The 14,675-nt window shown below is 39.9% G+C and overlaps 1 protein-coding gene across 1 annotated transcript in view; it reads right to left on the reverse strand.

Annotated features, from left to right (window-relative positions):
• BTC (betacellulin) overlaps positions 1-14,675 on the reverse strand; it is a 543,453-nt gene that overhangs the window by 249,790 nt on the left and 278,988 nt on the right. The window lies entirely within an intron of this gene.

The following is a 14,675-nucleotide window of genomic DNA, read 5'->3' on the forward strand; positions in this document are numbered from 1 at the left end:
ATGGCCCTTGGCAGAAAAACAAAAGATTCCTCGGCTCTCTTTTTATAATAGAGTTGAATATCTTGTGTAATTTACTGAATACTGAAAGTGGAAAATAGAAGAGTTGGATGGGTTATTGCTGTGAGCATGCACAGGTATAGCACACTGGACCTTTTACTGAACACGTTTTACTTTCACACCATCCTACAGTTAAAAAATTGTTGATATGAATGAGACTAAGTCAGGGAACTATGTCTATCCTAAATTGCCCTCTCTTTTCTCATATGGAACTTTACTAGATCTTATTTATCATAAAAAAATTCTAAAATCAGTATTTGTCACTGCTTTCTGTTAATGTAGGCACAAATGTTATAGGAGAAATCAAATCTATAGCCCATAACATAAACAAGAAGGTATGCATAGATTTGAAAGGGACTGGACAGTGGTGCACCTGGAAGAAGGAACATGTTATAAGACACATGGACTCAGGTTCGAGCCCTTGCTTGGTTCCTACCTACAGAGGGGAAGCTTTATGAGCAGTGAAGCACTACTGTAGGTCTCCCCCAACCTCTGACTCCCCTTCCCTATCACTTCCTCTCTGTCTCTATTTACTAATTAAAATATTAAAAAGTAGATCTGGATATTACAAAATAGTATTTCAATTGAAGCAGGAAGAATTTAGAGACTTTTTTTTTTTTTTTGCAAATACTATGAAGCTACGATATATGTAAAGTCCTTCCCTCTCTCTTATTTCTTATATTATTTTGAACAAATACACATATTCATGGTAGGTATTCTTTCATGAACATAAGTGTTATAATGACTCCTGGACTGGTCCAGTAAGTTACCTGCATGCAAAATAAATCAACCTTTATAGTGTGCAGAGAATTAAGCAAATGAATCAGTAAGCACAATTCCAAATCTCATAATCATGAATGAAAAGCTCCTGAAACATTATCACTTGCATCTGTCTCTAGTGCATCAGTCTCCTTAGTGATCTAAGCAGTTGCCTCTCAGTATCATCTGCACATTATCACTTGTGTTGGGTCATTAGCATCTACATTTTAAACTTTTTTCAACAAATTTTATTTTTATGAGAGACCAGAGCATAGCTCAGCTCTGCAGTACTGTGGTATTGGGTGACGAATTGGAGGCCTCTGCAGCATTCAAGCCCTGTGCTTTAACTCTGGATCCTATCTTAAGTGGTTCATATATGCAGTGTTGGAAACCTCTGATTCATTTTTGTTTGAATATCTACAGAACACATTTCCTCAACTTTGTCACTAAGTATAGATTGTAGGAGTAGTACAATGAAGGTTACAAAAGACTTAAACTATGTGCTATTAGAAATCATCCCAACTTGTTGATAAGGGGGAGAAACTTAATCAGATTTGCATACCAGTTGAACCATCAGACAGGCATGTGGAGGAAGGACTTGAACCCATGACAAATGTTAGGTTACTCATTTGGCAGCAACTGAATAAAGCAGGAGTAAAATAAAGAATGCCTGAAGCTGGAAAGCTGACATAGGGAGTGAGAAACTAGATATGCACTTGAATATTATTTTTCTAGGTTGAAACACAAAATCAAGGTGATTTATTATAAAAGGAAGGCTGAGGGTAATGAATGAGTGAGAAAAAGAGGAACAATCTAAGAGGACCTCTGTTTCCTGACTCCAAGGTGCTTGGAATGGGTGCTGTGGGGAGTGAAGGAGCAATAGGTGCTTGAACCCAGGGGGAACTTCCAGGAATCTATCATGGCAGCTTATGTCTTGTAAGCAGCAAGATTTTTTTTTAAATGTATTGATTTAATATTTAACGAGAGAGAGAGAAGTATTACACCAAAGCACTATGATGGCAGATTTTAATCATTCCTAGGACCTCATGCAAGTTCGATACTCTAGCTACTGAGTCACCACCTCAGCTGTGCAGGAACTTTTAAAAATATATGCTGCAAGATACATGCACTTTTCATTTTTATCTGATAAAATTCATTTTCCTTCTTACAGAATCCAACTCCATCTAGGTCAAGGTGGTCAGAGTTCGATCTTTTTGGGGACTGCATAATGGTGAAAGCAGCTTCATCGAGGAGGGAACCAGACCTGGTATTTCTTTATTGACACCCTGTGTCTAACTCTGTGTCATAAAATCCACAGGAATTGTTTCCTGGGTAACTACTGTGAGCCTCAGTAGCCTGTGTGTGTGGACCCAGGACTGGGCAGAACTGTACCTGCTTTGCAGGGCAAGAATACAGGCTGGGGCATGCTAGCACACAACAAAGTCCCTACAACACCCTCAACGTTGTGTTCACTCAGAGGCTTTGAGAAGTGGATGGTGTTGATCACCCCATGAGTGATGCTCACTCACCGTCAGCTGCTGCAGTTACTCAAACAGACCAATGTGCAGTGGATCCACTGGCCTGGCCTGGTCAACTGGCTCACCAGGTGTGAGATCATGGACCCTAGTCTTAAGCTAGACTGGCCACAGTTCACTGGTCAAATACTGGGTCTTCATTTTCAATATCTAGGCTTCATATTCAGGACTAAGTATTTGAGATCTGAAAGAGAGAGAAAGAAAGAGAGAAAGACAGAAACAATCTGCCTTGACAGGTATCTCTTTCCCTCACTGTCAGGATTTTAGGCCTTGATCCTCCTCCCCCCCAGTCCTCAGCTCCTCAATGGCACAGCTACCAGCGACTGGGCAGGAGTGAAAAAGTTTTGTGCCATCAATTTGAAAATGTCCTGGTGGCCTAGGGATAGTTCACTCATAGAGCATATACTTTCCCTGCCTTTAGGCCCTGAGTTCAAGCCACCAGCATTCAGGGTTGCTCCACAGATGAGTGTTGTGGTGTTATCTCTTTCTCTAAAAGAAAGAATGGAAAGAATTGACCCAGAGAGACTTCTTAGTGATGGTATCACATGCATGGATGAGGTCTCTGTGCTGCATTAAAAATTTTGCTTTTTGTTCTGTCAGGGCCTCATCCATACAATTTCACCAGTGCAGACCAACTTTTTCAAATACATACAGAGAGGAATAAAGGCACCACACCACCAAATTTCTGATTTCAACTGTCTTGTCTACCAGCATAAAACTCTAGCCTAATGAGCAGGTAAACATCTATATCTGATGTTTACTGAGGAGGAGGATTATAGATTGTAAGATGCCAAAATATGTGGTAGTTGAAATAGCTAAAGAGGCCTTAATTACCAAAGGAATCTATTTTGAATCTGAAGAAGATACATTTGCATTGACAAATCTTCCTAGTGGTCACCAAATAATGGGGGGTGGGTCCAGGGTAATAAGTCACTGTGTACTTCTTGGCTTTACCATGTACTTTTCATCTTTAAGACAAAATAAAGGCTTAAATGTTAACAGTGGAGTAGAAAACAACACTACTACCTTTATAATGTTGATATATTAATGCCCTGGGACTATTCTAAATTTTTCTGTTTGTTTCACCACCTTATCTAATCTTTATAACTTTTTAAATGGTAGTTACATTTTAGAGGTAAGATTTAGAGAAATCAAATAACCTGTCCATAGTCAGACAACTAATAAACGGCAGAGTCAAGGTCTCTGACTCCTGAGCTCCCCCACCTGAACTTCTTTCTCTTCTTCTCCTATAGTCAGGATGTTGATTTGGGGTTTAGAGAATGCTATCTGCATGACAATTAGTGTGGTATTAACATGCCTCAGAAGACATTCAGTGTTTTTCTTTGTTGTTCAGGGGACCAAACTCATGTCCTTATACATATAAGGCAAACACTGAACTATATCCCCTTTTAGTCTTTTCATATTTAAACAGTTAAACTTAAATATTTAAGCAGATAAAGCCAATTTATGTCTACTCTATTACCTTCAGAAAATGTTATTCCCTCACTATCATTAAAATATGGCTTATTGGGGGCTGGACAGTGGTGCACCCAGTTGAGCATGCACATTACTATACACGAGGACACAGGTTTGAGCTCTGCTCTCCCCATCTGTAGGAGGGATGCTTCATGAGCAGTGAAACAGGTATGCAGGTGTCATTCACTCTCTCTTCCTCTCTTTTATTTTTTAAATTTCTTTATTGGGGAATTAATGTTTTACATTTGACAGTAACTCTTTTCCTCCCTATCTCTCCTCCCTTTCTCAACTTTTCTCTGTACTATCAAAAAAAAAAAAATGAAAAGAAAAAGAAAAAGTGGCTGCCAGGATTCATAGTGTCAGCACCTGGTGGCAATAAATAAATCAACATAAAAATATAAATAAATAAATCTTGGATATATACACTTAAAAATGAAATTCTTCTTCCATGGGCAGATGACCTCACCAAAATGTTCCAGAAGCTCACCTCTTCAGAGCCTAACTCCACTAGGGTAAGACAGAAACAGGCTGGGGGTGTGGATTGACCTGCCAATATTCATGTTCAGTGGAGAAGCAGTTACAGAAACCCGAACATCTATTTTCTGCACCCCATAAAGAATTTTGGTCCATTCTCCCAAATGTTAGGTGACGATGGTAAGCAGTCTGAAACCCAATTCCATCAAGACCCAGAAAGAGAAGAGGAAGAAAGGAAAGACATTTGGAAGTAGTAATAGGTGTAGCTGTGACTTAAAAATAAGAGAAAACAGGAATATAGAAAAAAAAAATGACTATCTTCCCCCCCCCCCTTTTTTTGCCTCCAGGGTTGTCCCTGGGCCTCTGTGCTGGCACTATGAATCCACTGCTCCTGGTGGCCTCCTCCTCCCCCCATTTTACATGATAGTACAGAGAGAAATTGAGAGAGGAGGAGGAGGAGATAGAGAGGGAGAGAAAAAGATAAACCTGCAGATCGGCTTTGTAGGTCCCCCCCTGCAAGTGGAAGTGGGGGCTGGAACCTGGATTCTTGCACAGGCCCTTGTGCTTAGTACTGTTAGCCTAACCTGGTGCGCCACTGCCCAGTCCCCTCTCTCCATTTTCACTTTCTCATGGTCTTAGAAGCTAACAGTCTAGAGTTGGATTTAATGCAGAATTGTCATATATCAGATAAAATAAGAAATGTGTGTCCACATCTCTTGTCTGCTTGCTGGGCATCTTGAGGGAGTACAGTGTCACAGCAGGTCCTTACGAGCACTTCCTTAAAACTTTATTTCAAGAACAAAATAATTCCCCCACTTACCTATGTTACATCCCAAATTTTGGTGCTAATTCTGCCTATGGAAAACCTGTTTTATAGCTTAAATTATTAACAAAATTACCTCTATCCTCTTTAAGTTAACTATTTTTTCCCTTTACTCCCAAGTAAAGTCATACACACACACACACACACACACACACACACACACACACACACACACACATATATATATGATGATGATGAGATATAGTCTCATCACATAAACAAGGTTTCAGTTAAACACCTATGTGTTCAACTACTGAATATTTTTTTTCCACTGGATTTCCAAGGGCAGGTTATGAAGTCAGTGAACAAGTGAATTGGAGAAGGTATTTTGCAACTGGAGAAAACTGTGAATTTGAAATATGCAACAAATTTTTACTCACTAACAAAAAACAACACTTATTATATCTGAATGACAGTAAAGTCTAAATGGACACAACAGACATTCACTGAAGCGTTTGTAAAAAGCTTACAAAATTCTCATGTCACTCAGTCTGCTTATTTAGAAGTTTCTTATACAGTGGTAACTCAATACTTGTCATTAACTGATTCTGGAAGGCACAACGAGTGACACAAAAAAAATACATGGAGTGAGTACCCCCCCCCAACACTTCCTCTCCACTATTCCAACCTTTAGGTCCATGATTGCTCAACAATTTGTTTGGCTTTGTATGTTAACTCTCTTTTCAGCCACCAGGATCCAGATGCCAGCATGATGCTGGCCAGGCTTCCCTAGACTGAAGACCCCACCAATATGTCCTGGAGCTCTGCTTCCCCAGAGACCCATCCTACTAGGGAAAGAGAGAGGCAGACTGGGAGTATGGACCGACCAGTCAACGTCCATGTTCAGCAGGGAAGCAATTACAGATGCCAGACCTTCTACCTTCTGCAACCCACAATGACCCGGGGTCCATGCTCCCAGAGGGATAGAGAGTGGGAAAGCTATCAGGGGAGGGGATGAGATATGGAGATTGGGTGATGGGAATTGTGTGGAGTTGTACCCCTCCTATCCTATGGTTTTGTTAATTTTTCCTTTCTTAAATAAAAAATAAATTTAAAAAAATCTAGCAGGAAGAAGATCCATTCAGAAAAAAAAATACATGGAATAAATATTTCCCATAAAGAGCAATGGGAATTGAAATAATCCTCTTCTAAATTCCAGAATTTTTTTATTTAGCATGGTAATTTATAAACTGATAGGGTTGGTCCCCCCCCCCCTTGGCACAAATCCTTAAAACTGGACAGACACAAATAAAAATGATTAAAGTAAAGTTAGCTTCACGTTACCTGTACTGAGAGGAAATGATCACCAAATAGTATGGTGGCGAGGTAGAGAAGAACAAACTGTTTGAGGTGATGGCCAGGTACTAGGTCTGGGAGAAGTGTCCGGCGTGAGAACAGCGGGCTTCCACAGGCTGGGCAGTTCCTGCCAGACAGCAGCCTCACCTGACTGTAGGGCACGACCGCCCTGTCATGGGCTTGCCCTTCTCTTCAGTCGTATCCTGGAAGACTTGAGCAGGACCAAGTTCACGAACTGACCTTCCAGGTTGTGCTCCTCTGGGAGGGGTTGGGGTGTCTCACTGCTGGGCCCTCACAGGTGTCTGACCGGCCCTCACAGGTGTCTGACCAGCCCGCCCGATTAGGGCCAGCTCCTTTCCCCTGTGATAGACACTGCAAGAACTGCCACATGTGAAGTAGAGAAAAGCACATATGGGGTTTTCCAGTAGCCACCGGCCAGGACCCCGGAACCAGGAGCAAGACCCCGCCCACACCCCTCCCCAGGTGCTCCTGTGGTGGTGTGCTGCCCACAGGTCTTCTTAGCAGTCCAGCCTCACTACTTGCTGAGGGCCCCTTTCGAGGCCACAGCCAGGCACAGGACACACCCCATGGAGTGCTGAGTGTACCCTGCACAGTATGAATCGCACTGTAGAATTCCTGAGCTGACACAGGAGTACGGGCCTGCCACACTAGTCCTGCTTCTCCAGCTACTTTGTCAATCTGTGAATACCAAAACTGATAGAACTCCGGTGTCCAGTATGAAGGTATGACTATATCTAAAATTGACTCTGGTATTAAGCCCTTTATTTTTTTCTTTTATTTGTGCAGCCAGTACGCTTTGTCTATTAAATGTGAAAGAGACCTCGAAAACAAGGTATGAAAGTAGTGAGGTTTGGCATAAGCATGGACTTAGAAACCAAATGGAACAACACAGCAAAAGAGCAAACAAAAATACCATAGTAAGTTGATAATGAAAAAATGATTTTGCATATGTAGAATAAAAGGCATTTAGAATACAGATCTTAAATCATAATCAAAATTGAGATCCCGAGTGCCTGGCAGTGGTGTACCCGGATTAGCGCACATGGTGCTAAATGCAAGGACCCGCATAAGGATCCCGGTTCGAACCCCCAGCTCCCCACCTGTGAGTGGTGGGAGCTTCGCGAGCAGTGATGCAGGTCTACAGGTATCTATATTTCTTTCCCTCTCTTTCTCCCTCTCCCCTCTCAATTGCTCTCTATTCTGTCCAATAAAATGAAAAAAATAAAAATCTCCAAATTGTCTCCAGGATCAGTGGATTCGTAGTGCCGCATCGAGCCCTAGTGATAACCCTGAAGGGGGGGGGGGGTGGGATGAGGTACGACGGGGATTAAGTATGTATAAGTTAGTACAAAATAGCACAGCAGAAAATACTTGGAATTAGAGTGGGAAGGATTTCAGGAAAACCTCATAATTGAAAAATAGCAAGAGAACTGCCTGCTTTTAACACAAGAATTAGGAAGTTCTACTAAAGTAATGTCCTACAGAAATTTGACTAAGTGTTGAAAGAAGAACTGTGCAATGGCAGAAACAAAAAGATTACTATTGGGGGGCCGGGCAGTAGCGCACCGGATTAAACACACAGTATGAAGCACCAGGACCTGTGCAAGGATCCCGATTTGAGCCCTCGGCTCCCCACCAGCAGAGGGGTCGCTTCACAAGCAGTGAAGTAGGTCTCTCTATCTTCAGTTTCTCCCTGCTCTCCCAACTCAATTTCTCTCCTATCAAAAAAAAAAAAAAAATGGCCACAGAAGCAGTGGATTTGTGGTGCAGGCACTGAATGAGCTGCAGCAATAACCCTGGAAGCAAAAAAAAAAAAAAAAAGAGGAGGTTACTATCAAGCAATGAGTAAAAATCAACAAGAAAATACAGGATCTTTAATTTACCGGGGGGTGGGGGGGATAAGGATATGAGCAACAAATTCCCAGAATTCATAATCTAAGTGATTAATAACCATGTAATGCAGACTTGTGCTGACCCATATGTTTAGTGAGAAGTAGCAAAAGTCCAGATAACTGTAGTCCCAAGCCAGGGCATGTAGAGAACAGACTATAGTTCAGTTGCCACTAACATTCTTTTTTTTTTTTCAAATTATCTTCATTTATTTATTGAATAAAGACAGGCAGAAATCAGAGGGGAGGAGAGGTGATAGGGAGAGAGACAGAGAGATACCTGTAGCACTGCTTTACCACGAGAAAAGCTTTTCCCCTGCAGGGCTTCTAATCAGGGTCCTTGTGCAATGTAACCTGCACTCAACCAGGTGTGCCACCACCTGGCTCTCCATTCACATTCTTGAATGAGTGCTCTTTTCTAAGTGTATAGTACTAATTTAAGTACTGTGACCCCATATATAAGAAAATGCTAAAACATACCAAAAGTGACAGTGATACAAATTGAAAAAATAGGATATCATTGTACATTCATCATATTTGCAAAAGGTGGAAAAGTGACAGTAGATGTTTGTGGACATAGAGAGCTGATAGGGTTTCTGGATACAATTTCTGACACAGGGGCATGGGTTCCCTCCACCAGCAAACGAGTATCTAAGAATTCAATCAGCTTGTTCCCGATGCCATCTATCTAGAGATGGTGTTCAATTCCCCTGGAAAAAGACCCAGTCACCCAAAACGTCTTTTCACTTCAAATGGTCCTCACAAGCCTATGCAGTGTTTCTGTCTGACTGGCTTTAAATGAGGGGCTTCCAAGACCCCATCTTCAGGTTTGATTAGTTTGCTCATTTTACTTACTAGATCACTATTTAACTATAAAAGATTATAATTCAGAAGAACCAAATGTAAGAGATACATACAGCAAGGTATCTCTTACAATGGAGTTTCTAAGTCCACCCTAATGGGCCCACTATCCTAGCACCTCCATATAAAGTCACCAACCCAGAACTTCTCCAGAACTGGTCCTTTTGCAATGTTTTTTCTTTGCCTCTAGGGTTATCATTCAGATTGGGTGCCTGTGCTATGAATCCACTGCTCCTAGAGGTCATTTTTCCATTTTGTTGCCTTTGTTGTTGTTGGATAGGACAGACAGATATTGAGAGAGGAGGGGAAGAGTATGGAGAGGCACACACAGACACCTGCAGACCTGCTTCACTTCCTGTGAGGTGACCTTCCGCAGGTGGTGAGCTGGGGCATTGAACCTGGATCCTTATGCCTGTCCTTTCACTTTATGCTATGTGTGTTTAACCCACTGTGCTACTGCCTACCCCCCCCCCCTTGCTTTTTAAAGAAAATGTCATTACCTAGTCAGGACTGGTTGAAGCATTGACCATTGATGGCCAACCTCTAGTCCCTCTCCGATGGAGATGCCAGATGTGAGGTTGGGACTGGAAGTTTCAACTCTGTACCCACATGGATGATTTTTGAAGCAACCAGTCCCACCCTTAGATCTTTACAAAAGATACCTCATTCACATGATAAAAATGTCTTTGTTTCTCTCAACACCCAAGGTATTTATTTGAAAGCTATTAACCAGAAACTGTGTATAATGACCAAATATGCATAAGAATAATTTACTTTAGTTTTTCTCTCACCCTCTCCATAGACCAGATGCTCCCTAAAATAGGTCTTTATCTTAAAGACAGTCTACACTCTACTTCCAAGGTCTCTGATTAAATTAATCTTTTGCTAAGGATAAATTTAAAATAATGATACTGAAAGCCAGGGAGATAGCTCAATACTTATAAGCCTGAAACTCAGGTGTGACCCCAGCTGTAGACCATTATGGATAGATATAAATAGATTCTATTAGACAGAATAAGCATATCCCTATGACAAGTCCACAAAAACTTGATTGGGAAGGACCGAGCCCTAGCACACCAGTTTAAGCACACTTGGTGCAAAGAGCAAGGACCAAAGCCAAGATCCTGGTTCGGGCCCCAGGGCTCCCCACCAGCAGGGGGTCATTTCACATGCAGTGAAGCAGGTCTGCAGGTGTCTGTCTTTCTCTCCTCCACTCTGTCTTCCCCTCCTGTTTCGATTTCTCTCTGTCCTATCCAACAACAGCAGCAATAATGACAACAGTAAAATAATGATAACAATAACAACAACAAAATGGAGTAAGATGGTTTCCAGGAGCAGTAGATTCATAGTGCAGACACTGAGCCCCAGTGATAACCCTGGAAGCAAAAAGGAAAAAAAAAATTGATTGGGAACAGGAAGGTGATATACCTGGTTAAGTGTACGTGTTACCATGTGCAAGGACCTGGATTTGAACCGCCACCCGCCTCCTGCTGGGGGGAAGCTTCATGAGAAGTGAAGCAAGTGCTGTAGGTGTCTTTCTGTCTCTCTACCTCTCTATCTCCCATCCTCTTTAAATTTCTCTCTGTTCTATCAAATATTAAGTAAAAGGGGGAAAAAAGCTGCCAGGAATGGTGGATTTGTTGTGCAGACATCAAGCCCCAGAGATAACCTTGATGGCAAAAAAAAAAAAAAAAGACTTGATTAAGGATATTTACTGTAGTGTTATTTTAGATAGTGGGAATTCTAGGTGTCTAATACTGGATAATGAAAAAATCAAATGTTGTGAGTCCACACTAGGAAATGCCATGGAACCAGAAGAAGCTAAGGAGTAATATTCAGTACTAAAGATTAATATATTTTTTAATATTAAAAGCTTTAAGGTGGTACTAAAGTTATTAAGAAGTAAGTCAATACAGTTCAGATTTGTACATATTACCTGTCTTTTTACAGAGGTCACACATTACTTATGTTAATTAAATAATACACTTGTTAGTTAAATACACACTTTACAAAGGTTGTATACAGTACATATATGAATGGTTGCCAAAAGATATAGAAAGGGTGAGTGGAGCAGTAATTGTAGAAAAAGTATCAAGAATTAGCTAAATAAAAACAGTATGATGTGTGAAAAGGTTTCCTTTACCCCTCTAACTTAAAAGAAAGTCCAAAAAAGGAAGTGCATCCCATGATAAAGATGTTAAGTCAAGGAAACTAGTGAACATGGGCTTAAATCATGGGAGGTGAGTGGTATAGACGAGGTGGGAAAATCTTAGAAGGAAGAGATGCCATTGAATTGATATTTGAAAAATGAGAAGGAACACGTGGGAGACATATGGGGGTGTTTAGTTAAACAATGATGTGGGAATCCCCTTTGTAGTAGGAGGAGAAGGGGGGAGGAGAAAGGGTGGGGAGGCAGGACTGGTCTATATGGCATTGAGGTTTAGCTTCTTGTGGGAATATAATGGGGAGCTATGGACAACTTAAAGTTGCAAAGTCCATGATCTAATTAACATAATATGTTGCATTGTAAAGATTGGAGTAGAACAGAGCATGACAGAGAGATCAATTGATGAGGTAACTCTGTGGGTCAGGAGGTGAGAGAGATAAGGAGTACTTGGACTGGAGTGATGACAGTGATAATGGAATGAAATAAGGAAATGCTAGAACTCAAAAGACTTTGCCTAGAGGACAGAATCCATTAAGTGTTTATACTTTATTCATATATATATATATATATATACATATATATATACATATATATATACATATATATATATTCTGATAACCTAGGAGAAACAAAATGTTTCTGTTTTAAAATTATAAGGGGTGATTTTATTTAATATCCGCAAGTACCAGAGAACTATCTAACAATAGGCATTGCAATCCCCAAATTGCTTAATTTTCAGTCAGTGAGTTTATTTGAGGAAAGAATATATCTGAATCTGTAATGGGAGATTAGAGATAGTAGCAGTGAAATTTGTGTAGACTGAACAGGCTGGGCTAAATGACTGTTAAGGTATTTTCCAGTGGCAAGTATATTTATCCTATGTTCAGAACAGAAACCCATGTAACCAGCTAGTATGTGAAATCTTCACATATTGCTAAGTCTGAGGAATGTATTTACATTTGTAATAAACAGAATCAGTTCTCAAAGACCTTCAAATTATCTTCTTTAAAATAATTTCAATTATTTGTATAAGCATGCAAAAATTGAGGATGAAAATAAAAAGTAAAATCAGAGATATCACCTTTAATATTTTGTATATTCCTCCAAATACTTCAAGAACATATCTGTTACTTCAAGAAAATTTTATAATTTTATACCACTTGGTAAATTCTATTTTAACTCATTTTAAAATTTATTTTACATATTATTAAATAGTGTTTTACCATAAAACTTTAATGCTATAGAGTACTCTATTGTTTTACCACCTCTATCATATTCTAAAGATAATTATGAAAGTGTAATCATGGGATACTTTATGGGTAAAACTTACTAAAGAAAAATTATCCTCTAAGACTATAGGGGTAGGGAGACAAGATCTGAAGAATTTTTTTCTTACTGAAAAGTTCCAAAGTCTTAGCAAGTAACAACTAACTTTGAGTACTTGCCATTGTATCAAACAAGATTTAAACACTTTTAATGTATAAAATCACATATTTCTTATGATAGTCATATTAAGTTTTAACTGCTTATGTCGTATGTGAAGACAACAATGCACAATGTTTTAGTAATTTGCTCAAGACTTCTAAGTGATGGATCTGGGAATGGAATTCAGAATCGAGCTTCAGACCTACATTTTGTTTTCAAGTTCACATATTTCAGTTCTATATATTCCACATGTGGGTGAAATAATTATTAGTTGTACATTACTTCCTTACTTACATCACTAAGCATAATTACTGCCAGTTCCATTCCTTTTGTCCCAAAAGATACAATATGGTCTTTCTTAACATGTAAAAACATTTTCAGTCCTGAGTCTCTGAAGTCCCAGGTTCAATTTCCAGCCCCATCATAAGACAGAGGTAAGCAGTGCTCTGGTTTCTTTCTTTCTCTATGTGTCTATCTCTCTCAATAAGAAAAGCAAATATTTTATTGAAAAAAAAAGGAAATTAATCCTCTGCATCAAGGACAATAGCTAAGTGACATGCTTTGCAGCCCGAGGACCATAGTTCTAGCCCCTTTACCTTATATAACCAGATTTGTCTCTAGTCTCTCTCTCTCTCTTTCTGTCTTTTTTTCTTGTGCTCATATTGTTTTATAAAAATAATTAATCTAAACAAGTTTATCTTTTCATTTCAAAAGAAATAATGGCATGATATCCCAAGTGATCTCTTTCTTTCTTTTTTGTCTTTTTTTTTTTTAAGTAAAACAGTTTTATTGGGGGGAAATAATGATTTAAGAAACAGTTGTCATGTGTACAGTTTCTTGTTTCCCCTATGGTGTGTGTCTGCACACCACTCCCAACACTGACCGATCAGAACTCTATTAAGGACTTCATCCAACTGCAACCTTTGAGAATTACTGAAGGCAGTTAACACACACCCACTGGGGAAAATGGCTATAGGAAAGAAGTGAGGGGGAAAGCCTGAATCTAGCAAGACATTTCACTGAGATGTGCTGCTTGAACTTGTTCTGGGAGGGCCTACCTGATCAGTTTCCTTTGCCTTTCCAGACATCAAAAGTTCCTCAGAGTAGGACTTCACTGACTTGGATCAGGCTTCCCATTTCAAATCAGAGATTGCCTGTGGTAGTGGGGCACACCTGAATCCTCAGAATATTGATTTCTAGAATTGAAAATATTAGACAAAGAACTGGTGCTGAGGCCGGGGAGGGGGTGGCCTATTTGTGAAAAATTTAAAAAGCACAATATTATAAGGAGTGTGGAGAGAAGAATGAATTGGGGATGAGAAATAAAGAAGTGGGAGTAAGTACAGTGAGGAAGGAGAAATGTGATAAGAGGACAGTCTGAGCAACTGGAACCAACCTTGTCCACAGAAACCACTTCAGCAATTATAGAAGCCAGAACTCCTACCTTCTGCATCCCCAAAAGAATTTTGGTCCATACTCCCAGAGGGGTAAGTGATAGGGGATGATAACCAGAGAGTTCTGTACCCCCACCCTACCAGGATCCAAAGCATTTGTCACCAGGAATCTTGTTTTTATATCATCATTAAAAGGCGAGTAAATCTGAAAAACACCAGTGGAATTCAGGCATTGTGAATTCTCTTATCTGAGAGAAAAGACATAAAAAGGAAAGACACTCAGAAGTAGTAATAGGTATAAGGGTGACTTAGGAAGTGAAGGCAGGGCCATAGGAAAAAAAAAAGGGGGCAAATAAAATAAATAAATATACATAGATATAGATAGAGAGTGGTAAAATCGGCCCAGATCCAAAGGTCACTTGGGAGAACTACTGTAGTTTCCAAGGAAGGGGTTGTAGACACAGAACTCTAGTGGTGGGAATCTTATAGAATTATGCC

This window comes from Erinaceus europaeus, chromosome 3 (genome assembly GCF_950295315.1).
Source record: "Erinaceus europaeus chromosome 3, mEriEur2.1, whole genome shotgun sequence".
Lineage (NCBI taxonomy): Eukaryota > Metazoa > Chordata > Mammalia > Eulipotyphla > Erinaceidae > Erinaceus > Erinaceus europaeus.